General features: G+C 46.8%; 1 non-coding gene and 1 pseudogene across 1 annotated transcript; both read left to right on the top strand.

Annotated features, from left to right (window-relative positions):
• The first annotated feature begins 8,666 nt into the window (after positions 1–8,666).
• Positions 8,667–8,830, top strand: LOC134987612 (U1 spliceosomal RNA). The gene has a single exon (XR_010193214.1). It is a non-coding gene; the product is annotated as a U1 spliceosomal RNA (small nuclear RNA).
• Positions 8,831–8,982: 152 nt separating this feature from the next.
• On the top strand, positions 8,983–9,137 carry LOC134987615 (U1 spliceosomal RNA; annotated as a pseudogene).
• Positions 9,138–13,820: the final 4,683 nt, after the last annotated feature.

The raw sequence follows: 13,820 nt of genomic DNA, 5'->3' as shown, positions 1-13,820 counted from the left end.
ACATGCACACTTTAACCAACCCATCATTTCAGTGACAGGGTCTGCCACACGACTGTGACTGATATGACGGGTTGGTTTGGACCCCCCCCAAAAAAGAAGCAATTAATCTCTCCTTGCACAAACTGGCTCTACAGAGGCAAGATGTCCACCTCATCTTCACCCTCCGATATATCACCGTGTACATCCCCCTCCTCACAGATTATCAATTCGTCCCCACTGGAATCCACCATCTCAGCTCCCTGTGTACTTTGTGGAGGCAATTGCTGCTGGTCAATGTCTCCGCGGAGGAATTGATTATAATTCATTTTAATGAACATCATCTTCTCCACATTTTCTGGATGTAACCTCGTACGCCGATTGCTGACAAGGTGAGCGGCGGCACTAAACACTCTTTCGGAGTACACACTTGTGGGAGGGCAACTTAGGTAGAATAAAGCCAGTTTGTGCAAGGGCCTCCAAATTGCCTCTTTTTCCTGCCAGTATAAGTACGGACTGTGTGACGTGCCTACTTGGATGCGGTCACTCATATAATCCTCCACCATTCTATCAATGTTGAGAGAATCATATGCAGTGACAGTAGACGACATGTCCGTAATCGTTGTCAGGTCCTTCAGTCCGGACCAGATGTCAGCATCAGCAGTCGCTCCAGACTGCCCTGCATCACCGCCAGCGGGTGGGCTCGGAATTCTGAGCCTTTTCCTCGCACCCCCAGTTGCGGGAGAATGTGAAGGAGGAGATGTTGACAGGTCGCGTTCCGCTTGACTTGACAATTTTGTCACCAGCAGGTCTTTCAACCCCAGCAGACCTGTGTCTGCCGGAAAGAGAGATCCAAGGTAGGCTTTAAATCTAGGATCGAGCACGGTGGCCAAAATGTAGTGCTCTGATTTCAACAGATTGACCACCCGTGAATCCTTGTTAAGCGAATTAAGGGCTGCATCCACAAGTCCCACATGCCTAGCGGAATCGCTCCGTGTTAGCTCCTTCTTCAATGCCTCCAGCTTCTTCTGCAAAAGCCTGAAGAGGGGAATGACCTGACTCAGGCTGGCAGTGTCTGAACTGACTTCACGTGTGGCAAGTTCAAAGGGCATCAGAACCTTGCACAACGTTGAAATCATTCTCCACTGCACTTGAGACAGGTGCATTCCATCTCCTATATCGTGCTCAATTGTATAGGCTTGAATGGCCTTTTGCTGCTCCTCCAACCTCTGAAGCATATAGAGGGTTGAATTCCACCTCGTTACCACTTCTTGCTTCAGATGATGGCAGGGCAGGTTCAGTAGTTTTTGGTGGTGCTCCAGTCTTCTGTACGTGGTGCCTGTACGCCGAAAGTGTCCCGCAATTTTTCTGGCCACCGACAGCATCTCTTGCACGCCCCTGTCGTTTTTTAAAAAATTCTGCACCACCAAATTCAAGGTATGTGCAAAACATGGGACGTGCTGGAATTTGCCCATATTTAATGCACACACAATATTGCTGGCGTTGTCCGATGCCACAAATCCACAGGAGAGTCCAATTGGGGTAAGCCATTCCGCGATGATCTTCCTCAGTTGCCGTAAGAGGTTTTCAGCTGTGTGCGTATTCTGGAAAGCGGTGATACAAAGCGTAGCCTGCCTAGGAAAGAGTTGGCGTTTGCGAGATGCTGCTACTGGTGCCGCCGCTGCTGTTCTTGCGGCGGGAGTCCATACATCTACCCAGTGGGCTGTCACAGTCATATAGTCCTGACCCTGCCCTGCTCCACTTGTCCACATGTCCGTGGTTAAGTGGACATTGGGTACAACTGCATTTTTTAGGACACTGGTGAGTCTTTTTCTGACGTCCGTGTACATTCTCGGTATCGCCTGCCTAGAGAAGTGGAACCTAGATGGTATTTGGTAACGGGGGCACACTGCCTCAATAAATTGTCTAGTTCCCTGTGAACTAACGGCGGATACCGGACGCACGTCTAACACCAACATAGTTGTCAAGGACTCAGTTATCCGCTTTGCAGTAGGATGACTGCTGTGATATTTCATCTTCCTCGCAAAGGACTGTTGAACAGTCAATTGCTTACTGGAAGTAGTACAAGTGGGCTTACGACTTCCCCTCTGGGATGACCATCGACTCCCAGCGGCAACAACAGCAGCGCCAGCAGCAGTAGGCGTTACACGCAAGGATGCATCGGAGGAATCCCAGGCAGGAGAGGACTCGTCAGACTTGCCAGTGACATGGCCTGCAGGACTATTGGCATTCCTGGGGAAGGAGGAAATTGACACTGAGGGAGTTGGTGGGGTGGTTTGCGTGAGCTTGGTTACAAGAGGAAGGGATTTACTGGTCAGTGGACTGCTTCCGCTGTCACCCAAAGTTTTTGAACTTGTCACTGACTTATTATGAATGCGCTGCAGGTGACGTATAAGGGAGGATGTTCCGAGGTGGTTAACGTCCTTACCCCTACTTATTACAGCTTGACAAAGGGAACACACGGCTTGACACCTGTTGTCCGCATTTCTGGTGAAATACCTCCACACCGAAGAGCTGATTTTTTTGGTATTTTCACCTGGCATGTCAACGGCCATATTCCTCCCACGGACAACAGGTGTCTCCCCGGGTGCCTGACTTAAACAAACCACCTCACCATCAGAATCCTTCTGGTCAATTTCCTCCCCAGCGCCAGCAACACCCATATCCTCCTCATCCTGGTGTACTTCAACACTGACATCTTCAATCTGACTATCAGGAACTAGAGATGAGCGCCTGAAATTTTTCGGGTTTTGTGTTTTGGTTTTGGGTTCGGTTCCGCGGCCGTGTTTTGGGTTCGACCGCGTTTTGGCAAAACCTCACCGAATTTTTTTTGTCGGATTCGGGTGTGTTTTGGATTCGGGTGGTTTTTTCAAAAAACCCTAAAAAACATCTTAAAACATTGAATTTGGGGGTCATTTTGATCCCATAGTATTATTAACCTCAATAACCATAATTAACACTCATTTTCAGTCTATTCTGAACACCTTACACCTCACAATATTATTTTTAGTCCTGAAAATTTGCACCGAGGTCGCTGGATGACTAAGCTCAGCGACCCTAGTGGCCGACACAAACACCGGGCCCATCTAGGAGTGGCACTGCAGTGTCACGCAGGATGTCCCTTCCAAAAAACCCTCCCCAAACAGCACATGACGCAAAGAAAAAAAGAGGCGCAATGAGGTAGCTGTGTGAGTAAGATTAGCGACCCTAGTGGCCGACACAAACACCGGGCCCATCTAGGAGTGGCACTGCAGTGTCACGCAGGATGTCCCTTCCAAAAAACCCTCCCCAAACAGCACATGACGCAAAGAAAAAAAGAGGCGCAATGAGGTAGCTGTGTGAGTAAGATTAGCGACCCTAGTGGCCGACACAAACACCTGGCCCATCTAGGAGTGGCACTGCAGTGTCACGCAGGATGTCCCTTCCAAAAAACCCTCCCCAAACAGCACATGACGCAAAGAAAAAAAAGAGGCGCAATGAGGTAGCTGACTGTGTGAGAAAGATAAGCGACCCTAGTGGCCGACACAAACACCGGGCCCATCTAGGAGTGGCACTGCAGTGTCACGCAGGATGTCCCTTCCAAAAAACCCTCCCCAAACAGCACATGACGCAAAGAAAAATAAAAGAAAAAAGAGGTGCAAGATGGAATTGTCCTTGGGCCCTTCCCACCCACCCTTATGTTGTATAAACAAAACAGGACATGCACACTTTAACCAACCCATCATTTCAGTGACAGGGTCTGCCACACGACTGTGACTGAAATGACGGGTTGGTTTGGACCCCCACCAAAAAAGAAGCAATTAATCTCTCCTTGCACAAACTGGCTCTACAGAGGCAAGATGTCCACCTCATCATCATCCTCCGATATATCACCGTGTACATCCCCCTCCTCACAGATTATCAATTCGTCCCCACTGGAATCCACCATGTCAGCTCCCTGTGTACTTTGTGGAGGCAATTGCTGCTGGTCAATGTCTCCGCGGAGGAATTGATTATAATTCATTTTAATGAACATCATCTTCTCCACATTTTCTGGATGTAACCTCGTACGCCGATTGCTGACAAGGTGAGCGGCGGCACTAAACACTCTTTCGGAGTACACACTTGTGGGAGGGCAACTTAGGTAGAATAAAGCCAGTTTGTGCAAGGGCCTCCAAATTGCCTCTTTTTCCTGCCAGTATAAGTACGGACTGTGTGACGTGCCTACTTGGATGCGGTCACTCATATAATCCTCCACCATTCTATCAATGGTGAGAGAATCATATGCAGTGACAGTAGACGACATGTCCGTAATGGTTGTCAGGTCCTTCAGTCCGGACCAGATGTCAGCATCAGCAGTCGCTCCAGACTGCCCTGCATCACCGCCAGCGGGTGGGCTCGGAATTCGGATTTGGGATTTCGAAGAATGCACAGTTCTTTGCTGTGCTGCTTTTGCCAGCTTGAGTCTTTTCATTTTTCTAGCGAGAGGCTGAGTGCTTCCATCCTCATGTGAAGCTGAACCACTAGCCATGAACATAGGCCAGGGCCTCAGCCGTTCCTTGCCACTCCGTGTGGTAAATGGCATATTGGCAAGTTTACGCTTCTCCTCCGACAATTTTATTTTAGGTTTTGGAGTCCTTTTTTTTCTGATATTTGGTGTTTTGGATTTGACATGCTCTGTACTATGACATTGGGCATCGGCCTTGGCAGACGACGTTGCTGGCATTTCATCGTCTCGGCCATGACTAGTGGCAGCAGCTTCAGCACGAGGTGGAAGTGGATCTTGATCTTTCCCTAATTTTGGAACCTCAACTTTTTTGTTCTCCATATTTTATAGGCAGAACTAAAAGGCACCTCAGGTAAACAATGGAGATGGATGGATTGGATACTAGTATACAATTATGGACGGACTGCCACGGTTAGGTGGTATAAAAAAACCACGGTTAGGTGGTATATAATACAATTATGGATGGACGGACTGCCTGCCGAGTTCCGACACAGAGGTAGCCACAGCCGTGAACTACCGCACTGTACACTGGTTGATAAAGAGATAGTAGTATACTCGTAACAACTAGTATGACACTATGACGACGGTATAAAGAATGAAAAAAAAACCACGGTTAGGTGGTATATATTATAATAATAATACAATTATGGATGGACGGACTGCCTGCCGACTGCCGACACAGAGGTAGCCACAGCCGTGAACTACCGCACTGTACACTGGTTGATAAAGAGATAGTAGTATACTCGTAACAACTAGTATGACACTATGACGACGGTATAAAGAAAGAAAAAAAAATACCACGGTTAGGTGGTATATATTGTAATACAATTATGGATGGACGGACTGCCTGCCGAGTTCCGACTGCCGACACAGAGGTAGCCACAGCCGTGAACTACCGCACTGTACTGTGTCTGCTGCTAATATAGACTGGTTGATAAAGAGATAGTATACAATACATACAACAATATACTACTATACTGGTGGTCAGGCACTGGTCACCACTAGTCACACTGGCAGTGGCACTCCTGCAGCAAAAGTGTGCACTGTTTAATTTTAAATTAATATAATATTATGTACTCCTGGGGGCTCCTGCTATAACAACCTGCAGTGCTCCCCAGTCTCCCCCACAATTATTATAAGCTTTGCCTTTTATACATTGATGTGCAGCACACTGGGCTGAGCTGAGTGCACACAGACTGAGTCACACTGTGTGACTGGCTGCTGCTGTGTATCGTTTTTTTTCAGGCAGAGAACGGATATAGCAGAGAACGGATATATTATATTAAAATAAATAAAAGTTAACTAACAACAACTGCACTGGTCACTGTGGTAAACTCTGTCTGACTCTGCACAATCTCTCTCTCTCTTCTAATCTAATTTCTAATGGAGAGGACGCCAGCCACGTCCTCTCCCTATCAATCTCAATGCACGTGTGAAAATGGCGGCGACGCGCGGCTCCTTATATAGAATCCGAGTCTCGCGAGAATCCGACAGCGTCATGATGACGTTCGGGCGCGCTCGGGTTAACCGAGCAAGGCGGGAGGATCCGAGTCTGCTCGGACCCGTGAAAAAAACATGAAGTTCGTGCGGGTTCGGTTTCAGAGAAACCGAACCCGCTCATCTCTATCAGGAACTGGACTGCGGGTGCTCCTTCCAGCACTTGCAGGGGGCGTGCAAATGGTGGAAGGCGCATGCTCTTCACGTCCAGTGTTGGGAAGGTCAGGCATCGCAACCGACACAATTGGACTCTCCTTGTGGATTTGGGATTTCAAAGAACGCACAGTTCTTTGCGGTGCTTTTGCCAGCTTGAGTCTTTTCAGTTTTCTAGCGAGAGGCTGAGTGCTTCCATCCTCATGTGAAGCTGAACCACTAGCCATGAACATAGGCCAGGGCCTCAGCCGTTCCTTGCCACTCCGTGTGGTAAATGGCATATTGGCAAGTTTACGCTTCTCCTCCGACAATTTTATTTTAGGTTTTGGAGTCCTTTTTTTTCTGATATTTGGTGTTTTGGATTTGACATGCTCTGTACTATGACATTGGGCATCGGCCTTGGCAGACGACGTTGCTGGCATTTCATCGTCTCGGCCATGACTAGTGGCAGCAGCTTCAGCACGAGGTGGAAGTGGATCTTGATCTTTCCCTAATTTTGGAACCTCAACTTTTTTGTTCTCCATATTTTATAGGCAGAACTAAAAGGCACCTCAGGTAAACAATGGAGATGGATGGATTGGATACTAGTATACAATTATGGACGGACTGCCACGGTTAGGTGGTATAAAAAAACCACGGTTAGGTGGTATATATTGTAATACAATTATGGATGGACGGACTGCCTGCCGAGTGCCGACACAGAGGTAGCCACAGCCGTGAACTACCGCACTGTACACTGGTTGATAAAGAGATAGTAGTATACTCGTAACAACTAGTATGACTGACTATGACGGTATAAAGAATGAAAAAAAAACCACGGTTAGGTGGTATATATTGTAATACAATTATGGATGGACGGACTGCCTGCCGAGTTCCGACACAGAGGTAGCCACAGCCGTGAACTACCGCACTGTACACTGGTTGATAAAGAGATAGTAGTATACTCGTAACAACTAGTATGACTGACTATGACGGTATAAAGAATGAAAAAAAAACCACGGTTAGGTGGTATATATTATAATACAATTATGGATGGACGGACTGCCTGCCGACTGCCGACACAGAGGTAGCCACAGCCGTGAACTACCGCACTGTACACTGGTTGATAAAGAGATAGTAGTATACTCGTAACAACTAGTATGACACTATGACGGTATAAAGAATGAAAAAAAAACCACGGTTAGGTGGTATATATTATAATAATACAATTATGGATGGACGGACTGCCTGCCGAGTTCCGACACAGAGGTAGCCACAGCCGTGAACTACCGCACTGTACACTGGTTGATAAAGAAATAGTAGTATACTCGTAACAACTAGTATGACTGACTATGACGGTATAAAGAATGAAAAAAAAACCACGGTTAGGTGGTATATATTGTAATACAATTATGGATGGACGGACTGCCTGCCGAGTTCCGACACAGAGGTAGCCACAGCCGTGAACTACCGCACTGTACACTGGTTGATAAAGAGATAGTAGTATACTCGTAACAACTAGTATGACTGACTATGACGGTATAAAGAATGAAAAAAAAACCACGGTTAGGTGGTATATATTATAATACAATTATGGATGGACGGACTGCCTGCCGACTGCCGACACAGAGGTAGCCACAGCCGTGAACTACCGCACTGTACACTGGTTGATAAAGAGATAGTAGTATACTCGTAACAACTAGTATGACACTATGACGGTATAAAGAATGAAAAAAAAACCACGGTTAGGTGGTATATATTATAATAATACAATTATGGATGGACGGACTGCCTGCCGAGTTCCGACACAGAGGTAGCCACAGCCGTGAACTACCGCACTGTACACTGGTTGATAAAGAGATAGTAGTATACTCGTAACAACTAGTATGACTGACTATGACGGTATAAAGAATGAAAAAAAAACCACGGTTAGGTGGTATATATTGTAATACAATTATGGATGGACGGACTGCCTGCCGAGTTCCGACACAGAGGTAGCCACAGCCGTGAACTACCGCACTGTACACTGGTTGATAAAGAGATAGTAGTATACTCGTAACAACTAGTATGACTGACTATGACGGTATAAAGAATGAAAAAAAAACCACGGTTAGGTGGTATATATTGTAATACAATTATGGATGGACGGACTGCCTGCCGAGTTCCGACACAGAGGTAGCCACAGCCGTGAACTACCGCACTGTACACTGGTTGATAAAGAGATAGTAGTATACTCGTAACAACTAGTATGACTGACTATGACGGTATAAAGAATGAAAAAAAAACCACGGTTAGGTGGTATATATTATAATACAATTATGGATGGACGGACTGCCTGCCGACTGCCGACACAGAGGTAGCCACAGCCGTGAACTACCGCACTGTACACTGGTTGATAAAGAGATAGTAGTATACTCGTAACAACTAGTATGACACTATGACGGTATAAAGAATGAAAAAAAAACCACGGTTAGGTTGTGCTGCCTCAGTTGAATCTCCTTTACTTGACAGAGATGTGCCTGAGCAGCGGCCCTCCCCAGCCCTATCCCAAATCATACTTATTTTGCATAGGAGATACCATGGTCATGAAGATTGTTCTCCCAGGGTGAGGTTCATTCATTGCATTCTGGGTATGCTGACCCCTGTGATTTCCCCAAATGTGGGAAACTCGACTGCATTATTTGTGGTAGTGGGGGACTGTGTTTGTGCTTTCCTCTGGTCAGCTCTGGTAAAAGCCAGATTTCTGTGTCTCAGATCTTCCTCTAGCCTTGTTCTTCTTTCGAGAGTTCTCTTGTGCTGCCTCAGTTGGATCTCCTTCACTTGACAGGGGGGTGCCCGAGCAGCGACCCTCCTCAGCTCTTGCCCAACTCCTACTTACCTGCCAGGTATGATCAGGAAGGTGCTTCTCCCAGGGCAAGGCTCACCCATTGCACTCTGGGTGTGCTGCATCTGCGATTTCCCCAAATGTGGGACACTTGACTGCATAATTTGTGTTTCCTCTGGTCGGCTCTCATATAATTCAGATCTCTTTGTCTCAGGTCTCTAATGCTAATGGCTGATTAGAATAAATGCCGTGCAGCTGCCTTGCTGCACGGCCAGAGAGCAGGTGAATATCTTAATTTCCTAAAGCCTAGCAACGGGGAATGCGGTCCGCCAGTGGCGTCCCCGTTGCTAGGGTCCGTGCGGCTCAGCGCGCCCGGCGTCTAGCGTTGCTAGGGAGCCGGCGGCTGTACGTGCACGGCATCTCTAGTTGCTAGGCGCCGGGCCGCGCAGACCATCAAGCGGACCCCGGCGCCAAACAGTACCCCCCCCTTGAGGAGGGGTCAAGGAACCCCTAAAGCCAGGTTTCTGAGGAAATTCCCGAAAAAATGCCCTCTTGAGCCTCGGGGCATGAAGATCCTTATCCAGGACCCAAGACCTTTCCTCCGGACCATAGCCTTTCCAGTGAACCAGAAAATACAGCCGATCCCGGGACAATTTGGAATCGAGAACCTTCTCTACCAAGAACTCCTGTTGTCCCTGTACATCTACTGGAGATCTACCCTGAGAGATCTTCCGAGGAAATCTACTGGAAGAAACGTATTGTTTCAACAGGGAACAATGAAACGTATTTCCAATCCGGAGAGATCTTGGTAAACGTAACCGAAAGGCAACTGGGTTGACTCTTTTAATAATAAGAAATGGCCCAATAAATTTGGGTCCCAGTCTAGCTGAGGATTGTCGAAGCCTGATGTTGCGAGTCGACAACCACACCCTATCTCCCACCTTAAAAGTGCAAGGACGTCGGAGCCTGTCAGAAAATTTCTTCTCTCGAAAGGCCGCTTTTCTGAGAGCAAGGTGCACCTTTTTCCAAATGGCTCTGAGATGGGAGGTTAAGGTAAGCGAGGAGACTGAGGAATGATGAAAAAAAGAATTAGCTCTGGGGTGAAAACCAAAAACTGAAAAGAATGGAGACTCTTTAGTGGAGGAATGACAAGAATTATTGTAAGCAAATTCAGCCAACGGAAGAAACTCGGACCAATCATTCTGGAGTTTGGCTGAATACAAGCGCAAATATTGTTTCAATGATTGGTTAACTCGTTCGGTTTGCCCGTTGGATTGTGGGTGGTAACCGGATGTTAACGACAATTTCATCTTCAATGAGGCACAAAAACATTTCCAGAATTGTGCGATGAATTGTGGACCCCGATCAGAAACAATATCAGTAGGCAACCCATGAAGCCTGAATACATGGCGGAGAAACAAAACTGCCAACCCTTGGGCAGAAGGCAATCGGGGAAGAGCAATAAAATGAGCCATTTTACTAAAACGGTCCACTACCACCCATATGACTCGGAATCCGGCTGAAAGGGGAAGGTCAACCACAAAATCCATAGAAATATGAGACCATGGCCTGAGAGGAACATTTAAGGGCATAAGTTGCCCGATGGGCAAGGAACGGGGAACCTTATGCTGTGCACAAACCTGACATGAATAAACAAATTCCTTGACGTCTTTAGAAAGACCAGGCCACCATACTGAGCGAGAGACTAACTCCAATGTCTTAGAGACTCCTGGATGCCCTGAAACTTTGTTATCATGGAATTCCGTTAAAACAGTAACTCTCAAAAACTCAGGGACGTAAAGACGACCAGCAGGAGTAATTCTAGGAGCTTGGTGTTGAAGCTGTTTTAACTGGGTAAATAAATCTTGTGTGAGGCCCGCCCAGATGACCGAAGATGGAAGTATGGGGGTAACAGGATTGTTATTGTGAACCGGAAGAAAGCTATGTGACAGGGCATCAGCCTTAGTATTCTTGGAACCAGGCCTGAAAGTGATTATAAATTTGAAACGCGTAAAAAATAATGCCCAACGTGCCTGCCGGGCATTAAGCCGCTTAGCCGATTCAATGTATTGCAGGTTCTTATGGTCAGTCAATACCGAAATAGTATGTTTTGCTCCCTCCAGCCAATGCCTCCACTCCTCGAAAGCCCATTTTACCGCCAGTAACTCCCGATTACCAACGTCATAGTTGGATTCAGCGGAGGAGAATTTCCTGGACATAAAGGCACAAGGATGTAACTCCAGAGACTCCGGATCCTTTTGAGAAAGGATAGCCCCCACTCCAACCTCCAAGGCATCAACCTCCACCACAAAGGGCAATTCCGGATTAGGATGTCTGAGGACTGGAGCCGAGACAAAGGCTTGTTTCAAGGCCCGGAAGGACAACACAGCTTCATGCGACCAGTTGGTAGGATCCGCTCCTTTCTTTGTCAGAGCTACAATGGGAGCAACCAGGTCAGAAAAAGAATGAATGAACCTCCTATAATAATTCGCAAACCCTAAAAAACGCTTAATTGCTTTTAAATTGGTGGGTTGCGCCCAACTAAGGATGGCCTGGAGTTTCTTTGGTTCCATGGAAAATCCCTGAGGGGAAATTATGTACCCTAAAAAAGATACTTCCGTGACATGAAACTCACACTTCTCCAGCTTGGCATATAAATGATTCTCACATAACTTTTGAAGAACCAGACGCACCTGGGTAACATGTTGTTCCATTGATTTAGAAAAAATCAGGATGTCGTCTAAGTAAACGACCACGAATTTCCCTAGGAAGTCACGGAGCACATCGTTAATGAGGTCTTGAAAAACTGCCGGAGCATTGGACAGGCCGAACGGCATCACCAGGTATTCGTAGTGACCCGACTGAGTACTGAAGGCCGTTTTCCACTCATCTCCAGATTTAATTCGGATGAGGTTGTACGCTCCTCTAAGGTCAATTTTAGAAAAAATCACAGCAGAACGTAACTGATCAAAGAGTACAGAAATCAACGGCAAAGGATAGGTGTTTTTAACTGAGATCTTATTCAGGGCTCTAAAATCAATGCAAGGTCTAAGCGAGCCATCCTTTTTCTCCACAAAGAAGAAGCCTGCACTTAAAGGAGATTTTGATGGTCTAATAAATCCTTTCTCAAGGCTCTCCTTTACATAATCATTCATAGCCGCAGTTTCTGGCCCGGATAATGCATATAATCTTCCCTTTGGCAATGCGGCACCAGGAATTAACTCAATAGCACAATCATAAGGCCGATGGGGAGGCAGAATGTCCGCATTGCCTTTGGAGAAAACATCAGCAAACTCCTGGTATTCCACCGGAATGAGTTCTGGAATGATAGCTGCTACTCTGACTGGAAACGTGATACATTCCTTATCACAAAAAGTACCCCAATGTGAAATCTCCCCCGACCACCAATCAATGGTGGGATTATGAAAGGCCAGCCAAGGGTGACCCAGAACAACTGGAACTGCTGGGCAATATGTAAGAAAGAACTCGATTTTCTCGGAATGTAGAGCTCCTACTGTAAGTAGTGCAGGGGGTGTACGGAGAGAAATAATCCCATTAGACAGCGGACTCCCATCTAAGCCATGCATGGTGACACACCTACCCAAAGGTAACTGAGGAATGCCTAAGGCCTTAGCCCAAGTTAAATCCATAAAGTTTCCTGCAGCTCCACTGTCAACAAAAGCCGACACCGAAGAACTGAGGCTGCCAAAGGAAACTTTAACTGGGACTAAAAGGGAGTTATTCGAGGAGATAAGCTGCAGACCTAGGTGAACCCCCTCACAATTCACCTGGTCAAAGCGTTTCCCGACTTGTTCGGACAATTACGAGCAAAATGTCCCTTACCCCCACAGTACAGACAAAGACCAGAATTTTGCCTTCTGGCTCTTTCTTCAGGAGACAGCCGGGAGAGACCCATCTGCATGGTCTCCTCTACGTCTTCAGGAATGGAATTTACACACGGACTTGACCTTACAGGTGCTCCTTTTTCAGCCCTCCGCTCTCTGAGACGACGATCAATCTTAATAGAAAGCTCCATGAGTTTATCGAGAGTCTCAGGAGCGGGGTACTGAAGGCGACTGTCTTTTATAGACTCTGATAAGCCGAGGCGAAACTGACTGCGCAGGGCTGGGTCATTCCAGCCACAGTCGTTCGACCAACGGCGAAACTCCGTACAATAAACCTCTGCAGGATTTCTACCCTGTCTGAGAGCGCGCAACTGACTTTCAGCGGACGCCTCTCTATCAGGGTCATCATACAAGAGCCCTAAAGACTCAAAAAAAGCGTCAACTGACAACAATGCCGGATCCTCTGCTCTTAAACCAAATGCCCAGGTCTGAGGATCCCCCTGGAGCAAAGAAATAATAAACCCGACCCGCTGAGATTCAGTACCCGAGGAAGTCGGTCTTAAACGAAAATAAAGTTTACAGGATTCTTTAAAATTAAAAAACTCTTTTCTATCACCAGAAAAACGGTCAGGCAAATGCATCTTTGGTTCAGGGACTACCCTTGGGGAAGCTCGCAAAAGATCTTCCTGCGACTTCACCCGAAGAGAAAGATCCTGAACCATCTGAGTAAGTTCTTGAATCTGGCTGACTAAGAGCTGACCAGGATTTGGCACTAAACCTGTTGGATTCATGAGGCCGATAAACTCTCACAAAACTGAATGAGAAAAAATTAAACCCCGTTTAATTTTAAGTTTTGGTATGGCCGGTAATAATGTTATGATTCCAGCACTCTGGTCAGAGAAGATCTTATGGCAAGGACTGGAGCACTGGAACGGAATGCTGGGGAAGGGAGCAGGACAGGAAAATAGCCCCTGGCGCCCTAACTCTGTTGTCTTACCCGTGTTGTCAGAAATCCCCTGCGAGACTATGGTTTCTTGAG

This window comes from Pseudophryne corroboree, unplaced genomic scaffold (genome assembly GCF_028390025.1).
Source record: "Pseudophryne corroboree isolate aPseCor3 unplaced genomic scaffold, aPseCor3.hap2 scaffold_1011, whole genome shotgun sequence".
NCBI classification, from domain to species: domain Eukaryota; kingdom Metazoa; phylum Chordata; class Amphibia; order Anura; family Myobatrachidae; genus Pseudophryne; species Pseudophryne corroboree.
This window is presented reverse-complemented; position numbering and strand designations above follow the sequence as displayed.